At 31.6% G+C, this 24,880-nt stretch overlaps 1 long non-coding RNA gene across 1 annotated transcript; it reads left to right on the top strand.

Moving 5' to 3' along the window:
* The first annotated feature begins 532 nt into the window (after positions 1-532).
* Positions 533-22,538, top strand: LOC124888034. Its single transcript, XR_007045892.1, has 2 exons — positions 533-701; positions 22,088-22,538. It is a non-coding gene; the product is annotated as an uncharacterized LOC124888034 (long non-coding RNA).
* The last annotated feature ends 2,342 nt before the right edge of the window (positions 22,539-24,880 follow it).

Genomic DNA, 24,880 nt, shown 5'->3' with positions numbered 1-24,880 from the left:
AATTATTGTTACTGTTTTACCATTTCTTTTCAACATTTTCTTTTCCTTTCTTTTTCCTTTTATTTCTTTTCTTTCTTTCTTTTGTTTGTTTGTTAAAAAATCAATTTTTAAAAAAAATCAATTTTTTTTATAAACATCAATTGTTAAACAAGATATATAAAGGAATTGAGAGTAGATATATATAGGTTGAATTAAATTATCAAATTTTAATTTATATTTACAGTTTTAAAATAATTACAAGTAAGGGTAAGATTTGAATACACACCAAAAATACATATTATTTAGACATAATAATAATAATAATAATAATTAGAAAAGGAAATTTATTTTTAAGCTATTTTTCTATTTAAAAGGATAATGTATTTTTAAATTCAAATATTTCTAATCTGTTAAATCAAAGTTTATATTACAATATCGTTAAACTTTGTCCTAAAAACTACCACGCGATTTCTCAACAGCTTGCCACTTGGCTACTTGTGCTGCTCTAGATCTGCTTTTATATATATATATATACATATATGTTTGTGTGTGTATGTGTGCATGTATAGAGAGAGAAAGGAAGAGAGAGAGATTGTTCCATAGCCGATCTGGAGAAGTCATTAGCTTCACCCTTTTACCTCCTTAGATTACATAAGCCCTTACTTGAGTTCTTCTTCAAAAATCAAGGATAAAATTTCTCTCTAGCTCCTCCAACAGCTACGGTAAGCTCTTCCTCCAATATATTACATCTATTTATGTTTGTAGTGCATATAGTCAGTCCTTATTATATTATGAAGCTAAGCATGATTTTTTTTGAAATTTCTTGAAAACCTACAGTAGTTTCATGTCAAGCTTGGAAACAAATCACGTCCCATAAATTCTTATGTTATTTGTCATATTAGAAATCTACTTTATATTAGTCAAAATATGATTTTGGGTTTTAACCCAAACCGTATATCACATAGAAATATTGTCCATTCGTATACTATTGTACCTATTATATATAAGAGGAGCATGACCCGTTTCAGCACGGGCTCGATATTAAGATATTTATTTATCTTTTCAATCTTGATATATTTAAATAAAATTTTTTAATAAAAGGAATGGATATGTTTTCTAAGATTCATCCGGAATCTAGCATGTGTTCAGCATATGTTATTTTAATATGTATTTAGATAATTTCAGTGGTTAACTATTGTAACTTATAATATTTTTTATGTAATTTTTAAATTAATATGCATTACTTTTCTTGTCCAAATCTTTATGGCATTGATAGTCAATTATATTTTAAAAATAATTTAAGTTTTTAATTATTGTGATTTATAATACTTTTCTTGTATTCCACTTTAAGTGACACTAATATAATTTCGAGAGTAGACCAAATATTTTATATCTTTTAAATTTTTTAAGTTATTAATTATTATGATTTCTAGTATTTTTTATGTTTTTTTTTAAATATATAACAGATTAAATTATTTTTAGATATTTTAACTTATTAACTATTGTAATTTATAATACTTTTTATGTAATTTTTGAATAATATATGTTACTTTTCTTGTCCAAAGTTTTGTGTCAACGGTAGCCAATTATAGTTTTTAAATAATTTAAATTTTTAATCATTGTGATTTGTGATATTTTTCCTATTTAAATTTAAGTGGCACACTGCTTAAGTGACCATAGTAATTAATTAAGGGTTATATAGTAAAATCACGACTGAAGCAACAAAGCATAAATGTATTAAATGACTTACAACAACTAATTAGAAGTGACATAGCAAAATTACTATAAAAAATACTTGTGAAAAAAATTTAAGTAGACCTTATATAAGACGTTAAGTTAATTTAAAACATCAAGAGTTAATTTATCAGTTTTATATCGATTTGATTTTTTATTAAATATTATTAATTTTTTAATACTTAAATGACTTATAATAATTAATTAGGACTGATATTTTGTAAAACTATGACTGAATCAGCTGAAGCAGATATGTCATAAATGTCTATTTTACTTTTTTTAATTAAATATTATTAATTTTTAATACATAAATGACTTATAACAATTAATTAGGAGTGATATAATAAAATCACGATTGAAACAGCTGAATCAGACATGTCATAAATGTTTATTTTATTTTTTTATAATTAAATATTATTTATATTTAATACATAAATAACTCATAATAATTAATTATGGGTGATATAGTAATATCACATTTTCAACATTATTAATTTTTCAATACATAAATGACTTATAATTATTAATCAGGGATGATACAGTAAAATCATGATTAAAGCAGCTGAAGCAGACATGTCATAAATGTCTATTTTATTTTTTAATTAAATATTACTAATTTTTTAAATATATAATAGTTTATAATAATTCGTTAAGGGCGATATAGTAAAATCATGGAGCAAGCAGCCTGTGATTTATACTACTTTTTATTCTATTTTAATTTAATAAACAATGATATAATTTTGAGAGTCATCCAAATATTTTATATTTTTAAATTTTTAAAGATGTTAATTATCTGATTTATAATAATTTTTTACATAATTTTTCAATAAGATAAGCACAGATAAAATTTTGGCAACAAGTTAATTTTTAGAATATTTTTGTTAATTATTGTTATTTCATTTTTCAAATAATATATGTTCCTTTATAACTTCCTCTATCCCGTCCTAAATTATACGACACTAATAAAATTTTGATAGTCAATCAAATTTCTTATGTTGACATATCATTTTGTTATTCTTAATTTTATAATACATAAATGACTTATTATAAGGGGTGGCATAGTAAAATCATCGTTTGAAAGACGACAATTTAATTTAAAACATCAAGAGTTAATTTCAGATTTTATGTCTATTTTATTTTTTATTAAATATTATTAATCATTGATAACTCACTCGAGCAGTATATTAATTAAATACGGAATGCTAAATTTTTCATATACAAAATATGTATTATTAAACATTATTGGATATTGCATTATGTTTATCTCTCACAATAACAAAATTTTATTATATATTATTTTTATTTCTTTTTTACTTGATACATATTGACCCAATGCAAATCTTAAGAAAATATTCATTAAAAATTTATTTTATTAAATTAAATTAATTATTTTATTATAAAATTTTAAATTTAAACATTTGGTATTTCTATATACGACAAAAATAATAAATCTTCTTTAATTTATTAAAATAAATATAAACAAATTATTTTTGAACATGATAGCCTATTAAATAAATAATTTTTTTACTTCAAATATATAGTTATAGTTATTAAATATAAATTAATAGAATATATTAAATATTTAAACCATTATAATGGAACAATGGAATCATTTTATATTTGGGGCATGGTATGTAATTAAGTAGAAGTAGGTGAGCTTTTTATAGTGGCATGGTCTGTGATTAAATGTAAGAAGGTGGGAATTTTTTAAAGACTTTAATAGAATACACATTACACAATAGAAAGTATAATTATTTTTAGCAACCCATATATTTAAAGTCCAAATTTTTCTTATATCTTTTTGGTAATTTCATGTAGCAGAGGTGTCGAAACCATCTCTTCTACTATATAGAAAAGACTAAATCTTATATGGTCTTTTTGTTTTCATATCTATGGTGTCATTACATTTGTGTAAGTACTTGATCAAATAAGTGTAGGAAGACAGTGATACATATTTTATGGAATATGAGATTGACTTTTTGATTTTAATTTCTATGGATAGCTAATCATATTTACACATTATAATGTCATCAATCTACTTGGATAGTAGATTATCAGAGTTTTCATGTCAAGGCTTTAAGTGCCAGTTGAGATTAGGATTCTTGGGATCATAAATGCGGAGTTAGATAGGAAGAACCAAAGGTATGTAAAGCTTAACCCACCTTCGCCGTTAAGGCAAGACCCATAATGACTTGTATTTTAAAAAAGAGCGTACATAGTCTACTTGATATATTTGAACAGAATCTTCACTTTCTATGTGTCCAACACATGAATATATGCCTGATGTGGCCACAATATCCACACATTCTTTTCATTTGAAATTATTTGTTTCCACCTTTCATGCGTTTATTTATTGATGTCATAGTATTCATATTACTCTTGTCGATTCAAGTATTTATAGTGTTATACAGGATTGTATTCGTGTTCATAAAAAATTCATAGAATTTATATGGTATATAAATCACATGCTATATGTTAGAATAAATGGCCATACTATAATCGGTCTAGTAAATTGGGCCATATAGCATATAGTCATTTAATGATATATGAAACTGGTGTTTAAATAGCATGATGCTATCAAAGAATTTAGGTTTATATGGTAAACACTACTTAAATGGATAAATGTAGTTTTATATAGAAAGCATTACTTGAATGGATAAAAAGTATTTATCATAATATACTTGTGTAGACCTATAAGGCACTACTTGATAAAAGTTAACTATGGAAGCGTATTCATAGGTATGGCTTAGAACACATGTTCAATGTGATTTTATGCATAAAATTGGGATCTAATCGTTATTATGATCCCGAACATTATAGTGTACCCGCCCTTGTGGCATCATTTTTATTTGGGGTCAGGTAGAACGTCATGCACTAGGTTTTCTGACTCAAGCTGATATATGACACATATGGCCTTCGGATAGACCCTCATAGTGAGCACATGGGGACATACCTTGTATTATACTGTAATTACAGTTATATGTTTCAAATCAAATTGATTGGTATTTGAGAAACATATGATTTGCAGTTTATCTAGATTGCCTATGGTAGGCAATTATATGATTGTTTGAAATAAAAGTAGGCATAAGACATCACCTACACAAATTACTAGGAGCTTCGTAATGATGAATTACTCATAAGATGTTACACGATGAGATAATAAGACAAATTCAAAGGTTATATTTTATATTGTGTATTAGTCACTTGTATCTCCTCAACTATAGTCAAGATGAGAGTTTCTAGTATTTAGCTGTCCATAATTTCTCATGTTATCATTCAATCTACTAAGCATCTTTATATGTCTACTTGTTATTCAATTTGCTTTATGTACTAGTACATCTTGTATTTGGGGGTGCCACACCTTTGTATATTTAGGATCAGGTACACCCAATAGTAGACTTTTATATTAAGCAATCATTTCTATTCAGCATAGCAGTTGGTGAGTTGTTCGATCATCTGGAGGTAATAGATGTGTAGCACTCCTCAATTCATAGTTAGAGTTATTGCTTAAGTGTCTCGAGACCTATCCTGACCATTCATTATTGTGTAATTAAAAATATTATTTGAGGTTTCATAAAAACTGTAATTTTATCATATGTAATCATAAATTTAATTGTGTACTATATTAGTGTGACCATTTGGTCAATGCTGCTTATGAACCACTCTTGTAATTTCCTTATGAATAATGGATCATTCGCTTAATGCATGTCATTTGTTAACAAGTATTCATATCGATCATTCTCCCATTCTTTCAGTGCCCTTTTTATCTAGGAGCGTGACCCATATGCCGTTAATACTTCCTCAAGCACCTGAATTATCCTCTCGGCCTGTCTATCATTCTGAGGATAAACAATTGTGCCTGAAGTGAGTTAAGTTACCAATTCTTCAAGAAAATTATACCAAAATTTAAAAGCAAATTGCATACCTCTATCTAAAATGATGGTAAGGGTACCCTAAGTAGACTCTCTAGCTCTTTGACATAGATATTGGCCAACTTCTTTGACATGATATCCACACTTATCAAAATTAAATGGGCTGATTAGTCAACCTATACACTATAAATGAAATCAATTCATGCTTTGTTATTATCTTAGAAAGACCTGCCACAAATCTATAGCTATCTGCTCCCACTTCAACTACGGAATGGTATCCCTAGGATCAAACCCGCAGTCCTTTGATGCTCGCACTTTACCTATTGATAGTGTGACATTTGGATACATACTCTATTGTGTCCCTTTTCATCTCAAGCCACAAATAAAGCTTTCTCAAATCATAATATAGCTTGGTTACATCTGGATGAAAAAAAAATATAGCGAGCCAAAAGCTTCAGCAAGCACATTCTAAATCAAATCACCAATTCAAGAAACACAGACTTGCCTTCTAAGCCACCATACTCCGTCCATGTCAAGTATGGCATATGAAGCCTTACCAAACACCACGTTGTTATGGGGTCTATTCAAATTCCTATACTTAAACTATTTAACCTTTATGATATTAAGGAATATTGACTTTACCTCAACACTAGTCAATTCTCAACCCCTTCATGAAACGCTAAACTGCATAAACCAAGTTGTTAGAGCTTGAAACTCCCTATCCAAAAGTCTCCTTGACACCCTCAAACCGGTCAAACTGCCTATATTTACCTTTTTTGTATCAATGCGTCTTTCACCACATTGGCCTTACTCGAAATATACTGGATGGCCACATCATATTCTTTCAACAATACCATTCATCTCTTTTGACTAAAATTCAAATCCGTTTGTGTGAACACATACTTCTATTATGGTATGTGAATACCTCACAGTTAACACCATAAAGGTAGTGTCTCCAAGTATTAAGTGCAAATACCACCTGCCATCTTCAAGTAATTAGTTGGGTGATTTTTTTCATGAGTCTTTAACTGAATTAAAGCATAAACAATTGTATTCCTGTCCTACATAACCATAATACTTAAACCCTGGAGTGAAGCATTACAATATACCATAAAATCCTTGTCTTCAACTGGTAATGAATGAATAAGAGTTGTAGTAAAAAATCTCTTAAGCTTTTAGAATCATTCCTCACAGTTATCCAACCATATAAATGATACCTCATTCTGAGTCAACCTTGTCAAGTGAGTATCAATATAAGCAAAATTCATGACAAACCTACGACAATAACTAGCAAGACCTACGAATCTCCTAACCTCAGTTATAAAGCTAGGTCGAACCAAACTCCTAACTGCTTTAATCTTCTGGAAATCTACCATCATCCCCTTTTCCAAGACCACATGCACTAAGAAGTCAAGCAAAGAGAATCATAACTCATATTTGTAGAATTTGCACACAACTACTTTTCCTTCAAAATTCCCAAAAAAATTACAAAGATCACATATATGCTCCTCCTTGCTCTTGGAGTAAACCAAATGTCATCAATAAAATTTGTCACAAAATAACCTAAGAAAGACTTGGAAAATATAATTCATTAAGATCATGAAGTTTGTTAGTGCATTTGTCAACCTAAAAGACTAAGAACTCGTAATGCCCATATTGAGTCCTAAAAGATATATTAGGTATATCATTAGGCCAAATTTTCAGCTGATGATAACTCAAACTCGAGTCCATCTTAGGGAATATAGAACCACCCTACAATTGATCAAATAATTCATCTATACAGGGCAGGGGTTACTTATTCCTGATAGTAACCCTGTTCAAATGCTTATAAGCAATGTACATCCTTATGCTTCCATTTCTCTTTAACGAATAACACCGACGCATCTCAAAGTAAAGTATTGGGATGAATAGATCCCTTATTGAGTAGTTCTAGTAACTGAATTTTTAGTTCTTTTAACTCTTCCAGATCCATACGATAATGAGGAAGAGAAATTGGGCGAGTGCCCAACTGTTAGTTAATACAAAAATCAATATTCCATGTAAAAGACATACCGAGAAAATTCGTAAGAAATACCTCCTAAAACTCTAAAACCATAGGAATTGACTTAATAGAAGGGGACTCTAAACTAACATACAGAAGATGAATTAGGATGGATGAACACCCTTTCCCTACTACCTTTCGAACCCAAGTAAAAGATATGATCCTCACCGGCTTAGACTCATATGCTTCCTCTCACTCTAATTTATTTCTTCTAGGTATTTCTTGAGTCAATGTCTACCATTACAGTTCAAGACAATATGATATGGATACAACCAAGTCATACCCAAATTGATACAAAAATCAAGAATGTCCAAAATGATAAAGTATACCCAAGTCCATAATCCTATGAGCAAAATAGAACATGCACGATATACATGGGTGACTATACAGAATATCAAAATGGAGTAGAAACATAAAGAGGAGTACCAATTACATTACACGCCAAGCCTAGACTCAATAGAAATGTAACAAATACATATGATTAAAAAGACTTTGGATCAAATAAAATAGGAGCCATCCAGTCAAAAACTAGAATAGTACCTGTGATAACAACGTCAGCCACCTCAGCCTCAGTCATGACTGGGAAGGCATAGTTGTGAACTCTATCATTAAGCTAGGAAACCTCTACAATAAGTTATAATCCACCTTTCCTAGTATTACCATCAAATTTTCTCTACGACCTCCCTAATTATACCCTGTCCATCCTATGGATAACCCTTAGCATTAACACTTCTATATCTACCTACTGAAATCCCAGCCTTGGTTTGTTGCTATGTATGTTACCTATATATCTCAAAGTACACTCTTTCTTGAAGTTACCTATAACACAATGAAAATAATAGCATCGCTCAAGAGAAGGCTCGTTGTATAAGGAATAAAAAACCCCTTAGACTCTAGCAACCAAGGGATACTGAATAGCCCCTAAATGACCACTTATAGAGGCTGGCGAAATAGATTGAATTGGGCAAGCTTGATAAGCCTATTCACTCTGACCATTGGAATAAGAACCACTGAAGTTGCCCATATTTTGGGACTTCTTGGCTAATGCCTTCACCTGGATAATTTGTTTAATACCCTCAAACTTTTTCACTTAATTATACATCTCATTGAAACCCTTTCCTGCAGAAGCCATATAAGTATATAATACTTGAAGATCAGTGTTAAAATTTTTAATGAATAATTGGATCCTCTCCTTCTTATGAGATAACATATGGAACTTAGCCTCATAGGCTGCAACTGATATACTACTCACCCAAGTGCCAGGAAAACATCCTTCTTGCAATCATAAATAATACATGATACATACTTCTCAATAAATAGGCATGAAACTGACACTATGTTAATAGAGGTAATTAGTGACTGAAACTCCAAATTGGCTCTCCACTACTACATGATATTCTTTGTAGTTTGAAAGTCACGTACTCAACATCATGTTATTTCATAATCCTTAACTTATGTAGCCTCTCATAGAAATCAATGACAATCTCAAAGACATCCTCAGTCTCAGCACCATAAAATAAAGCGGTTTTTATTTTCAGAAACTTAGGCAGCAACTTATGTTTGATACTAGTCATGATGGGGCCTAAAATAAGATAGGAGAACGAATAAATCCTTGAAACCTCGTCGACTATAAAAGATAAAGCAGTAGTAGAATAAGTACCCAATACCTGAAATAGCACAATGGGAGTGGCTCAAGTACTATCTAACCCATTCAAAAAATCCAAAACATGTTGAAAACCCTTGAAGACACGAGAAAAAGGGATGCACCTCCAGTTAGTATTGTTATATTTTGTTTCAAGCCATCCTCATCCACTCCATTAACCTCCTCAAATGATCTTGAGGTGTGGGAGGTGATACTAACCTATAGTGGTCTTGTTAGCTAATGCCTGAGTGCCACCCTTGGGAGTTTTTTTTTCTCTCTTTCTCTTCCCGCTTGCCCCCTCATTGTCCTTTTCCCTAAATAGTCAGTTCCACAAATAGAGTTGTTGGTACTGGGATTATTGCTTGTGCTTCATTCGATCTAGTCTTCCATATATATGTATAAAAGAATAAAGAAGGTCAGACACTAATTTGGAACACTAATACCAATTGGGATTAAAAGGATTATTTTCTAAAACTTATAGTATCTCAAAGAAAAGTACAAACATCTCTATATAATTTTGCAACACTTTAATAGACCTATTTTGTATAATGTGATCAATGAATCTAAGGATCTAATAGAAACTATGTCACAACAAAACCTATCATGAGTGGCACCCGCACTAACCCTCGATAGTAGAATGAACTAACCATGTAAACCATTCAATACTTAGCCAAAAATAGTCAACTAAACTAATCTCATTAATTAAACTAGTATTCAACATCTCAAATGAAGATAAATGCAGAAATAATAAACATTAATTAATCCCCATAAAGCTTAAAGTCATTGTACCAAAACTCTAATAATTATAAAAAAGGGGGTGCAACCCCAAAACTAAAGAAATGTTAAAGTCTGAACAATGGACCAGAAAAATGAGTGACAAACTCATAGTAACCAAAAGATGTAACTTAATCTTGAGTTTGAATATGGTCTAAATTACAGTTGAGGTCTTAGAATAGTAACTAGAATATGCTCTGCACTCATAAAAAAGAAGAGCAATTGTAGTATCGCCATACAAGAAACAATGATGTGCGAATAGGGTCATCGACCAACCCAAAATGAGAAATATGAATATATAACCATAATACAGAACAACCAAAAAACCATAAAACCTATCATGCAATGCTACCTCAAGTTCATATAGTTAACCTTATAATAAGTATAACATGAACTTAGCCAATATAAGGTGGCAAGGATAATAAGTCAAGTCAAACTATTACCACTAATAAGACACTAAGTCATACAACTTTGACACCATAATAATGTAAAGCATATCCTAATTACACATGTAATAGACAACAAAAAGTATGCTACAACTTGTAATTAGCCGGAACCACTTAAGGATCCAGAAGAATAGTATTAATGGCAATATCATGTATCTCGATTTACATAAAGAAAACATCTTTAGTAATTAAGCACATAAATCCAATTCACTCAAGGAACCAGCATAAAAATGAAAATACATATGATTGAATCACTTACCAATCCAATATAAAAAAGAAAACACATAATCCTCGATTTGCTTAAGGAACTCTCACACTCTTGTACCTTGTGCATAAATATTAAGGGTCTTATGGTAACCTATTAGCCATGACCTGTAGGGGATAAATTGTTACGATCTCAAGACCACCATGGATCGAAGACCATCCCCTTAGCCTAAACTCAAAAGCACAATAATTACAATAAACTGGAAACCAATCAAACAATAGTAGGAAGATGAATAGATAACTCAAATGAAAATTAAGAGTCAAAATAATAATCAACCCACACTTGTCCACAATAGCCACTAAAACCAAAATAACATCTAAGTTAAGACATGCCCCCGACTATGACCAAAATAAAAATCCAATAGAACTAAATCAATAAAGAAAGAATGCTAAAATGAAATGGCCTTCCAAAGGATAGAAGCTCACCACTTCACGACAACTCAACAGACGTGCTCAACCACCAAACACTACACAGGAGAAACAAAAAATATATTCGGACCATACATCATGATGTAGCATCCTAGGACGGTCAGTGGGATAAGAATTAACATGTAACTCAGGGAAAGTGATAAAATAATGCCATGTCCAAAATCGGTCAAAACCACATACACACATTTATATATAAATATATAATATGTTGGGATATGGTAAGGGTCATGAACATGAGAGTTTTAAAACCATTAACCTGGACTTGTACCTCAATCAATGCTAAGGCACTCATCAGCTATATAGGTTCATCTCTCCCTGTTGAAAAGACTTAGTGCGTGTTAGCCGTATGAACCGAGGAAAAATCAAGGGAAAACTAAAGCCACCATATCAAGTGTGTATTAAGCACATGGTAATATAGACCCTCAAATTTGACAAACGTGGTTACTTGTGTTCAATCTCCCAGGACTTACACCTTGACAGAGAGCTACACAACCTTCTTTAAGCCAAAATTAAAATCACTTTGCACATAATTCAAACTATTAACCCTAGAGTCATTCATTAAGACATTTACTACTTGGAATTGTCATACCAATATGCTTGAAAGCCAAATTAAACATGCTAGACTAGTCCACACAACCAAACTAGACTATTAAGTTCCATTAAAAATAAAAACCATGACCACCAAGGCCATCCAAATCTATTTTTATATCTATTTATCTATTAATTCAATGCATTGAGTTCAAAAGCAAGTTAAACCTTGTAATTTTCCATAAAAAAAATCAAATTTACAAAGTGGGTTGAGGTTCATATAATTCTAAGCAAAAATTTATCCAATTCGGGGAACCCAGGTCCCTCGTTCCAACTATTTAAATAATGTACCAATTCAACTCCAAAAAGTCAATTTAAAGAATGAATAATCAACTCACAACATGAGGCACATAATTCAATTTGTAATAACTAAAACCCCTTAACCCAATTTTAAAATCCACAGTTTAAATCACATGAAATCCGTTCAATTAATGCGTGAATATAAAACTAAAGTTTAAAGAAGAGAAACATGCATGAAACACATAGAAAATTGAAATCAATATGATGTTTGGAGCCTAAATGTTGAATGCACTGTGAAACCCTTGAATGTTCTTAGGTTTTGAGTTTTGAGAGAGAATGGAGAATTTTAATCTTTAAAACTAAAGAAAAGATGCTTATTTTATGTTTAAAGGTCGTACAAGGGGTGAAAAATCAAACCCTCTTATCCAAGTGAAAAAACAAAAACTGAATGAAATTAACACATTGGCATGGTACACCATTATTGCAGAGGTTAGCCTTCATGCTACGCTGATATCACAGAAGTTAACTTCCATGAAACGGCCTTATCCCGAACCCTCACTACCTCGGGGTTATAAAATTACCCTGAACACCTTCTGAAAAATCTAAAACTTACCCCCCACACCCTTTTAACACCCTAAGTATAATTCAAGTCTAAAATGATATAAGGCATATGTGAAGGTCAAAAATAAAATGATCAATGTTTTACGAGGTCTCACATTATCACTCCTTATGATGAGTTAGGATACTTTTAGCACAAGAATACACCAGAATCAAATAACAAGCTCAGAAAGTGAGCAGAGGAAAATGAAACTCATACTTTAAGAACTTTCAACCAACCCAAGGAACAAGACTGGGTATTTGGCCTTCGTATCTTCCTCATCTTTCGATGTAGCTTCTTCCACTTTTTGATTTCTCTAAATGACCTTCACCGAATCTACATCCTTCTTTCTCAATCTATGAACTTTGCAATCCAATTTTTCAATAGAGACATCCCCATTAGACAAGGAATCCATCACACCAATGTCCTCAGTAGGTACCATCAAGAAAGGACCACCCATATACTTTTTTGTATGGACACATAAAACATAGAATGGATCAAAGCTAAACTTGCAGGAAAATCTAACTCATACGTGACATTCCCAGTCCTCCTCATACATCGTCTGAAATAATGGATAATAGCACACCATGTAACTTCATAATCTCTTAATGAATAACTTAGCATAATCCTCTCCAGAGTAGTTTGCCCTCATAGGTAAGAAGTAAGCAGATGACCCAAATTTAATCATACTAATTGTGAGACCGTGGAAGATCTATAACAAAATCCATATTAATCATCTCCCACTTCTACATGGGGACTCTATCTCTTAAAACATACCACTAGGCCTCAAGTATTCAACCTTGACTTATTGACAAATCATACGCTTAGCAACCAAATTTTCCATATCTCACTTCATATGTTCCACAAGTAGATTTTCTTCAAATATGATACATCTTAGTCAAACCCAAATGAACTATATACCTGGACTCATGAAACTTAATGATGATCCTTTCTGGAAGCCCATCAATATCAGGAACACACAATCTACCTTGATGCCTCAAGAAGTTATCTTTCTAAATACCAAAAGCCATAACCTTTTGCTGACCCACAAATTCCTTAATCTGCATAAGTATGGGTCCAAAGACTATTTCTCCTTCACCTCAACACCAAGAGATAATTTGACAAACTCCTAAGTTAGCCAATTTGTGAATGCCCTTCACTAATTCTCTCTTCTCCTCATCAACATATGAGAAACTTCCCATAGATAACCTGCTATGGGCATCAAGAACAACATTAGCTTTACCTTGATGGTAGTACAAGACTATGTCATAATCCTTAAATAATTCGAGCCACCAACTCTACCTGATATTCAAATCTTTCTGTGTAAACACATATTGCAGCTCTTATGATCTTAATAGTTATCCACATGCCTTTCATAAACATAATGATGCTAAATCTTTAAATCAAAACCACAGCCATAAAATGTAAATCATGAGACAAATAATTCCTTAGATGAACCTTAAACTACCTAGAAGCATAGGCCACAAACTTACCATGCATCATCAAGACACAACCTAGTCCCACATAGGATGTATCACAAAAAACAACAACACCATCAATACCCTCAGAAAGGGTCAAAACTATCACAGAAGTCAACTTATCCTTCAACTTCTAAAAACTACCTTCACAAGAATTAGACAACAAAAACTTAACCTTTTTCTGAGTTAACTTTGTCAATGAAGCATCAATAGAAGAGAAACTCTCCACAAATCTCCTATAATACCTACCCAAACCCAGAAATCTCTTAATGTCGGTTGGAATCATAGGTTTATACCATTTCTTATCTACCTCAACTTTATATGGATTAACCTCGGCCCCCTCAGTAGAAACAACATGCCCAAGAAATGTCACAGCACTTTGCCAAAATGCACACTTAGAAAATTTTGCATACAATTTTTTATCCTTAAAGGTTTGCAACACAATTTTGAAGTGATTGGCATGATCCTACTCATTTTTAAAATAGACTAAGATATCATCAATGAATAACACAAACAAATCCAAAAACTGTCTGAACACCTGGTTCATAAAATCCATGAAGGTAGCTAGAGCATCAATCAACCCAAATAACATAACTAAAAACTCAAAATGACTATACCCTGTTCAGAAAGAAGTCTTAGGAATATGAACCTCCCTAATTTAAATTGATTATAACTCGAACAAAGATCAATCTTAGAGAAACATCTAGTCCCTTAAAGCTGGGAAAAAAGATCATCAATCCTAGGAAGAGGATATTTATTCTTTATTGTCACCTTTTTAACTAACGATAGTCTATACACATCTGAAGGAACCCATCTTTTTTCACATGAAAAGTACAGGAATGCCCCACTGAGAAATACTTTGATGAATAAACCCTTTATCAAAAATAACTCACAATTCTTACTTTAGCTTCTTTAATTTAGCCAAAGCCATACTATAAGAAGGAATGGAAATTGGATAGTATCCAGTAGAAGTTCAATCCCAAAATCTATTTCCCTATCAAGAGCAATTTTTGTAAGATCATCGAGAAATACTTCAGGAAATTCATTAACCATGGGGACATATTACCAATAAGAACTTTTAGAGTCAAAATCCTTCACTGAACTAGATGATACAGATGCTCTTTTGAAATCAATTTCTATGCTCTAAGATAAGAGATAAACCTCTCTTTGGGTATAAAGGAACTCCCTTCCCATTCTATACCTATTTATTAAGGAAATGGAAACTGACCTTTTGGGTCCTATAATCCAGAGAAGCATAGCACGAATGAGGCCAATCCATACCCAAGATTGCATCACATAGTACAATATCAATTTCAATCAATGTCTCCCTATGAATGATCAACACCACACAACCCCTGAAGATTTTCTAGCAATAATAGACTTACCCATCAGAGTAGACATAGAGAAAGGGTTGGAAATATTTTTACGACAAAAACAAAAATGCATAGCCACATTAGAGGTCACACAAGAAATGGTTGAACCTGAATCTAGAAAATAATAAACTCCATGAGAAAAGAGTTGTAACATACCAGTTATAATATCTTGAGATATCTCAGATTCCTGGAGAGTAGAGAGTTTATAGAGATGATTCTGGTAAGTGCAGTACCAGAAGTAGTACACTTTGGCACATGAGCTAAAAATATGGCAATGGGGACCTTATTAGCCCTAGTGGCAACCTTGAATAAAGGACAATCTCACTGTATGTGACCAAGATGACCACAATTATAAAATTATTTATTCCCCCCTCATAATAATCACAAAGAAGATGTCCACTAAAATGACAAAGAGGATAAGGTGGGACTGACTGAGCTCCATAAGCCTGAGACTAGGTACCCTGTGCCTTAGGACCGCTCCTAGTCTAAAAATGATAATCACCCAAAGGCTTAGGATAAGGGGCACATGTAAATGAATATCAATTTACCTAATTCTTCTTACTTGTCCATTGTCTATCATCTTTCCCTAATTATTCTGACCACCACCCAACTCTGAATATCTAAAATTCTTATTCTTTCTCCTTCCATCTCTGCCTGTTTCTTTTATCATCCTTTACTTACTGCATATATACTATAAGTTTGGAGATATCGATATCATTGTTTAATATTACAACCTTACACTCTAATACCAAGTCATGGGACAACCCAGAAACAAACTTTCTCATCTTAGATCTCATGTTTTATAGCAACTATGAAGTATATGGAACCAACTATTAAAATGTCAAAGTACACTCATTGGCACTAATCTTACCATGCTTCAAATTAACAAACTCCTCAGCCTCAGCTTCCCTTAACTCCTGAGGAAAGAAATAATCCAGGAAGGTACCCAAAAATTCATCCCATACAACCTTCTAAGCATCATCACCCCTCATATCTTTCCACTCATCATACCACTTATAAGTTACATCTTAGAATTGATATGAAACAAACTCTATGACTTTTCTATTAGTAACATGCATCACCCTAAAATTTTTCTCCATCTTATCAATGAACCCCTGCGGATCCTCCTTAACCTTAGAAGCCTGTAAAGGTTGGGGGATTCAACCTCATAAACTAGCCAACCTGAGTGAACTTAGATGAATGAACATTACCAACAAGGTCAGACTGACGACACTGAGATGCTACTAATTGAGTAAAACTATGAATAGACTGATGAAACTCTGCATTAGAGATATCACTTTGAGCTGACTGAGCATAAATATCACCGACATGGGAAAATTGAGAAAGACTTAAGGGGACAGGTAGAACTCCACATAGAGCAACAGAATCAGGAGTAGGGATCTTAGATCGGGTCTTCACTCTAAAAGTAGGGTAAGTCCCCTCCACATTCTCCTTAAGTAGAATAGATTACCTAGAGACCTTATACAAACACCAAATCTTCAGCGAGGCATGATCTGAAATACGAGAGAGCTAGAAGTTGGAGAAGTTTCATAACACTAGACTTTTCAATTTAACATAGAACACAAAAAGGGAAACACTCCTAAATGCTTTGTATCCTCCTATCTATCAGTGTGGTGCTCTACAAAGACATAAAAATAACTCTATTCAAAATGATTTTATGGACACCTAATGACTCTAAATCGTTCTCTGATACCAAGCTTTTCACGACTCAATCCAGTGTCTAGTCATGATGGATATCTCAAGCCTATTATAGACTGGAGACCACCTTCTTATTCTAATCTCAAGAGCATAATAATTAAAATAAAGCAGAAGCCAATAACATAGTAGTAAAAGGATGAATAGATAACTCAAATGAAAACGAAGAGTCAAAACAATAACCAACCTACACTTGTCCACAAAAGCCTTTAAAACAAGAATAGTATCTATGTCAAGACATGCCCCCAACTATGATAAAAATAAATAAATACAACAGTACTAAGTCAGCAAAGAAAGATTAATAAAATGACAAGGCATTCAAAAAGATGGAGGCTTACCACTTCATAGAAACTTAATAGACGTGCTCAACTACCTAACATTACACAAGAGCAACAGAAAAGTCTCCAAACCCTACATCATAAAAAGATTTAGCATCCAAAGATAGCCAGTGGGATAAGCACTGGAATATAAATCAAGAAAGGTGATAAACTAATGTCATGTCCAAAATCATTCAAAGCTATATAAACACATTCATATATACATATATAAGATTCTAGGATAGGGTATGGGTCCGGAACATAAGAGTTTTAAAACCATTAATCTGGACTGTATAGCTCGATCCATCCTAAAAACACCCGTGGGCTATATGGGTTCAACTCTCTCTATTAACAGGGCCCCAATGCATATTAGTTGTACGTACAAACTAAGGAAAAATAAAGGGAAAACTAAAGAAACCATGGGAAATAGCCATCCGAAGTATATATATATATATATATATTAAGTGTGTATCAATCACAAAGTCATATAAACCCCCAACACCAGCAAACATAATATCTAGTATTTATTCCCTTGGAACATACACCTTCACAAAAAGATACATTATCCCTTTTAAACCTAAATTAAAATCACTTTGCACATAATTCTAACCATTAGCCCAGGATTCATTCATTAAGGTATTTACCACTTGGTATCATCAAACCAATATGCTTGCAAGCTAAATTAAACATTTCAAACCAATCCACACAACTATATTGGACTCCTAAGTTCAATTAAAAATCTAAACAATGACTACCAAGTCCATTCAAATGCATCATTATATCCATTTATCCATTAATTCAATGTATTGAGTTTAAAAATAAGTTAAACAGTGCAATTTTTCATATTAAAAATCAAATATACAAAGTGGATTGAGGTTCATGCAATTCTAAGCTAAAATTCATCCAATTTGGGGAAACCTATGTCTCCCATTCCAACTATTTAAATAATGTACCAATCCAATCCCCAAAACATCAACTTAATAATCAGTTCAAAGCATGGGATATGTAATTAAATTAGTAACAACCCAAAACCCTTAATCTAGTTTCAAACTAATAATTTAAATCACATAAAATCCATTAAATTAATTCCATAGTGTATAATTAAAGTTTAGAAAAGAAATATGCTTGAAACATACAAAAAATTGAAGTCAATTTGAAGTTTGGAGCATGGATGATGAATGTAGTATGAAGCCCTTGAATGTTCTTGAGTTTTGTGTTTTAAGAGAATGGATGATTTGGTCTTTGAAAACTAAATAGAAGAAGTTTATTTTATATTTAAAGGTCGTACAAGGGATATAAAGATAAAAATCCCCTCACCTATGTGAAAAAAATGCATAAAATTAACAGATTAGTGTGGTATGTCGTTATCGCAGAGGATAGCTTTCGTCCCATGCTGATATCGCAGAACTTAACACCCGTAACACGGTCTTATCACGGATCCTAACCACCTCGAGGTCCCAAAATAACCTCAAACCTCTTTTGAATAATCTGAAACTTCCCCCAAGCACCTTTTTAACACCCCTAAACACAGTTCAAGTTAAAAATTGACATTATGCACACTGAAATATTAAAAATAAAATGATCAAAGTTTTATGAGGTCTCGCATAAACCCTTGACCATGTACCAAATCTCAGACATCAAGTGTAACCTTACACCAACCACTTATTTGAATATGTATAGTTATTGGTACATCTCATAATGATGATAGACATTACAACCACAATCAAAATGAATACAAAATGATATTTGTAACAACCAACATATTTTTTATAAAAGTTAATTATATGTAATTAATACTTAGAAAATCAAAAAACCATTACTTCCTTGAACATACATTGCAAAAGAAATATTAAGAAATAGTTAGCATGTACAAATGAAACAAATTAGGTTCCAACTACATTAAAGCCATCACATACCTCAAGCCAAGCTTGAAATACTTTGTTGAACCTGAATTTTCACTTTCCTTTTAATTTCCACTTAATTGTGGTCTAGAAATATGAATGTAAAACCAAATCAACAAAATGACAAATAACATTGAGAATTATAACCTAATTACAAACCCCATGGCTAATTATCCTCATCCCACCCATTCTAGGTATTTTTTCAAAAAAAAATGCACCTTAAAACTACCCATTCTATGGTTATATTAGTGAAGTATAATCATAAAAAAATAATCAACCTTGAATTATAACACAAAGGTTTTACACCAAATTTATCCCTTTATACCAGAAAATATATCTTGGTTAAGTTAAACTCTATGAAAGATCCATAAACTAGTGATGCTTAAGTTAAGGAATCGAAAAATAAGTGAATATGGATAAGTAACTTACCTTTACAAATATTTTCTAGTGCAAAATAGGTAAATCTTTCCCCAAATTGCTTGTGCCTTCCCCAAAATGTGTTAAGAAATAATATATTATTTTTAGAAAAATTTCTGCTTAAACAATGATTTATGCAGCTATACCAGCATGATCCCGCTATAACAATATCGTTGTAGCGGATTTCACTTGATATAGTGGTAGTGACCATCATCAAATCCCGATATAGTGGGTATTTTCCCACTATAGTGACAGTCCCCTAGAAGCCTGCCACTTTCTATAGAGGCTGTGGTGAGGTAGAAACTCAAAAACACTAATATTGTTATATTTTTTGTAATGCACCCTCAAATCATGACATCCCAAACTAACCGCTTTGCATTAAGTTTTATATCGGTAAATACATTCACCTAAATTCACCTCCAAAATGTTCTACGGGTTCCTTATTTCCATAGCTAACATAAAATTAAGTTAAACTTTATTACATTTACCTAATCCACTCTCATATTTCCATAGACCATATCTCATTAGCATTTTATCCAAGACTAGCATAGCCTAAAGTTTTTAACTTTTAGCTCAAGAAAAAACTCAACTTTTTTGTACTATTAAATAACTCATAATGATTAAAAGGATTGTTACGTAAAACTACCCCAATTTTTCATGAAATAAAAATTAAGGCTAGAATTAAAAAATTACTGAGAAATAGTACATACCACAAGATTAATAGTTATTGCTGGATAATCAAACAATTAGTTAGCAAAGTGCTATAGAAGATATGGTTAAAAAAATTATCACTGATTAAGCAAAGATGGTCATAGATATGAAATATCAAGAGTTGTAGCTTAGGAAACTTTAGTAGAAAGTAGAAAAGATAAGGGGATCGTAAAATAAAATACCTAAGTGGGCTTTTTAAGAAACACTGATCCTAATCCCAAGTAAGTAATGGTAATAATATTATGAAGTGGAAGAAACATAGATAAAGTACTTTCAAAATAGAAAATCAAAGAGGCATATGCATAGTTGCCTAAAGTAAAGCCTATAAAGAGAAATACAAACTTTGAGGATCATAAGCTTCTAGATATTTTTTTTATAGAGAATGATTCCTATAAAGGTCGCACTCTAATATATGTACCAAACCTAATCATAGAGTTTCTTAAGAAAATATGGTTTATGGAAAATTTACTAACCATATTGATATGGCAGTCAAGATACCTCCAGCCCCAATTCCTCAAAAACTCAAAAAAGCAAAGAGGATGCAATCTTCAGTAAGTTCCTTAACATCATAAAATGAACAAAATATAAATACTTCTATCATTTATACTATGAAGAAAATTCCAAAATATGTAAAATAGATGAGAGATGTAGTGGAATGAAATAATAGTCAGATAAGCTTGAAAATGTAGCACATACTAAATATTATTGTTCAAGGGTAATGAGCAAGATCCTAGAAAAGCTTAAGGACCCTTCGAGTTTCACCCTTTACATTTAAATTGGTAAAAGTGGTATTTTCTATGTATTGTATGATGTAGATATAGTATCAGTTTAATGCCAATATCTGTGTGCAATACACTTTCTTTTGAAAACACCAAACCCACTATCAAAGTTTTGCAGCTAGTTGATCTCCAAAGTTACTCTCCAAGAAATCATTGAAGATTTTCTCATTAGAGTTTGTTAGTTCATAACTCTATTGATTTTATAATTCTTGATTTTGAAGTAGACGACAAGATGCCAATCATTTTAGAATGCCTATTTTTACCATTAGTAAAGCATTCATCAATGTGAAAGAGGGTAAGCTAAAAATGTGAGTGCACGATAAAGAGGTTACTTACAAAGTATACAAATAATTCCTTAAGACTTCACATTATAGGGACTTGTGCTTGATAAATGAAGTAAAAGAAGATAAGAATGGGTGTAGAAGAGTAAGCTTGTGAATTGTCAATGAGAAAACAAACATTGATCTCTTAAATATTACTACTGATTTGTCAAAAAAAAGGGGAGTGCTTAAAGTATTGTGAAAGCATGAGATAATGATTGTGTGGCATAAATAATGGTGAGATAGAGAGAAAATGATAGTTTATCAAGTTAAACCACTTGGAACAAAAAATAAAAAGACATTGACACACAATGGCAAGAATTGTTGAAGAGAATCTTGAGATGATTTGAAATATGCATCATGCTGTGATGTTATACTAGGCGCTAATAAGGAATCATCCTAATTTGTAATAGCTTATTTAATTTTGTTTTTATAACATAACTTTTTTTTATTTCTCTATATATGCAGGTTTAGAGAAATCTAAATACCAAGAAATCGATGTTAAAGAGCATGGTTGGAAAATAAGGTTGAGAAGAAAGAGCTGTTGAAATCTAGCACAAAGGAAGCAAACACCGAGTTCATAAAAATTACTATGGATTTATATAAAGATAAGAAAGAGAAATGCTCAAAGAGTTGTAAAATCATGGGATAGTGATTATGTGGCATAAAGAATGGTGAGATGGAGAGAAAAAGCTATTTATCAAGATGAACAAATTAGAGAAAAATAAGACATTGACTCATAATGGGTGGAAGTTTTGAGAGAATCTCGAGTCGTTTGATACATGCATCATGTTGCGATATTACACCACATATAAATAAGGATACCAATTTGATACATACATCATGCTAAAATGTTAAGCTTAACACTAATAAGGAGGCATCCAAATTTGTAATAGCTTATTTTACTTTTATAGTGCTACTTTTGTTTTATTTTTCTATTTATGTAGATTTCCATAGAATTTGAGTTATTTTTTAATTTGTTATGCTTATGTGAAAAAATTAAAAACATTATAGAAGCATAAAAACACAAAAAAAATCTTTTATTCTTTAGTTAGAATATTCTTTTTAGCTTTTTAGTTCTTTATTACAAGCATATTTTGCTCACCACTTAGTTTTTTTATTGTTCTTTTTTTAGGAGAAACCCTAGAACTAGGTAGCAGCTCTTTTTAGACATACGTAGTGACATGTGCCTATAATGGATGGATGACGATCGTCTTAAGAAAAATTAGTTATAGGGTATTATAGGTTTAGAAATTATTGTCTTTTGAAATCTAGGTACCCCAGTTAGGTATAAACTTGACATCATGAATAATTCACGTAAATATAACAAAAGTAGAGAACTTCATTACAAATACATGATCTCTTTAGTTTGACTTCAAAAGGAAAGATGGGCTTAATAATTTGAATTAATTGAATACGATTGTGTGGTAAATGTGTAATTGAAAGAATTTACTTTTGGATCATTGTACCATATGTGGTGAGTATTTATTATGTTTATTGTATATCTTGACAATTACAACTTTCCACATTTTGACTTTTGTTTGTGCTACCTCTTAATTTATTCTTAGTTGACCCCTTTGAGATTTATAACCTATTTCTTTGACTAGCCACATTATGTAGCTTGTTCCCCATTATTGGGTATATCCTATGTTAATTTGATCAAAATTATTTCTAATACACTTTAAAGTTTAAAACTTAGAGAAGAAAAGAATAAAAGAGGATAAGCTAATCATCAAACGTGGTTGGTGTTGTAAAAACTAGAACTAAAGATGGTGAACTCGTGAGAAACAAATATATATGTTTTTAATAAGGAGAAATAAAATTTAAAAAAAACAAAAAGAAACATTGAAAAATATGTAATGATCCTTTCCATTGTTATGGTATACCTAGCATGTGGAAATTTGGGTTAAGTTTCTGCCAGGATGAAAATTTTAAAAATCTAGGCTAGGCTAGTTTCAGATAAATTTTAGGTGTTGTATGGTCAAGTTAATCTAGAATTTAATGGGTATTAGTTCATAGGTTTTAGATGATATCACTTTAACTAAGAGATTAGAAAGATCGTAGAAAATTTTGAAATTGAATTTGGGTTAGTAGAACTCTAGATATAGCATTTGATGTAAAGGGTTAAATTATAATATTAAAATCTGAGGGTTAAATTATAATATTAAAATCTGAGTATTGTGCTGAAAAATATAGTAAAATTAGGAACAAGTCCCAAGTTGTACCTTTCACCTTGTTGTATCGGGTAGTCAGTCTGCTGGGAATTATGTCTCTAGAGTGGGAGCAATCATGATCAACGCCATAATTATGATGGATCCCACTCTAACAATATTGTTATAATCAAATCAGACTGCTATAGTAAACTCAACATCATAAAACTATAGTTTAAGTGTTAGAATGTTGTTTTATAATTCAAAATCTTTAGAGGTTGACTTAGGGTGAATTAGGATTTCTGGTGAATTCCATCGATTTCCACTTCCAAGGTATTTGAATTCCCTTTACTCTAATATAAATTTAATCCCTAAATCCTTAGAATTTATGAGGATTTTTCATAGTGGGGATAGTGGATTTAACCCTAGGTTAGGAACATAATATGGATTGGTTATGGAAGGGCTATATTTGCTGGATTATAGTCTAGAATGATTTGACCATAACTACTAGACTAGAATCTATCCTTTTAATCTTGCTTTATGAAGAATTTGAGTGGAATAAAGGGTAGAAAACCTTAAAATAAGGAAATTGTTCATGAACTTGGACTTTAGGATATCATTTTAGATTAAAATGCCTAGAGTTGGTAGAGCATTTGTTGAATTATTCTTTACCTGCATTTTTTAAATTGAGATCAAGTCCAGGCTACAAGAAAGTGCAAGGCTCAAATCATTTAGATCATTAAAATTCTTGAATTAAGACAGGTTATGGTTGAATTAGAGTTGAGATTCAATTTGATTCTAGATCTGCTTGTTAAATAAACATCTTTTAACTTGTTTTCGATTGTGCCATCAATTGTTTTAAATTATTGAATGTACACTATATGTTTTGTTTAATGGTGAATCATACAAAAGATTTATGTTTATGAATAACAATTTATTGTTGTTGTGAATTGAGTTTTTTTAGTGGATGGCATCTGAATTGGTGGATTTGAGTTAAATAAGGGTGGAAAAACACTTAGGTCAGAATAAGGGTGGCATGTGTACTTGATTGACTTATGAGATTCATACATGGACTGAGCTCGTTCCCTACAGATCATGGCTATTAGGCAAC

The sequence above is a fragment of the Capsicum annuum genome, chromosome 10 (genome assembly GCF_002878395.1).
Source record: "Capsicum annuum cultivar UCD-10X-F1 chromosome 10, UCD10Xv1.1, whole genome shotgun sequence".
In the NCBI taxonomy this organism is placed as follows: domain Eukaryota; kingdom Viridiplantae; phylum Streptophyta; class Magnoliopsida; order Solanales; family Solanaceae; genus Capsicum; species Capsicum annuum.
Note: the sequence above shows the minus strand (reverse complement) of the source record. Positions and strands in the feature narration are given on the sequence as shown.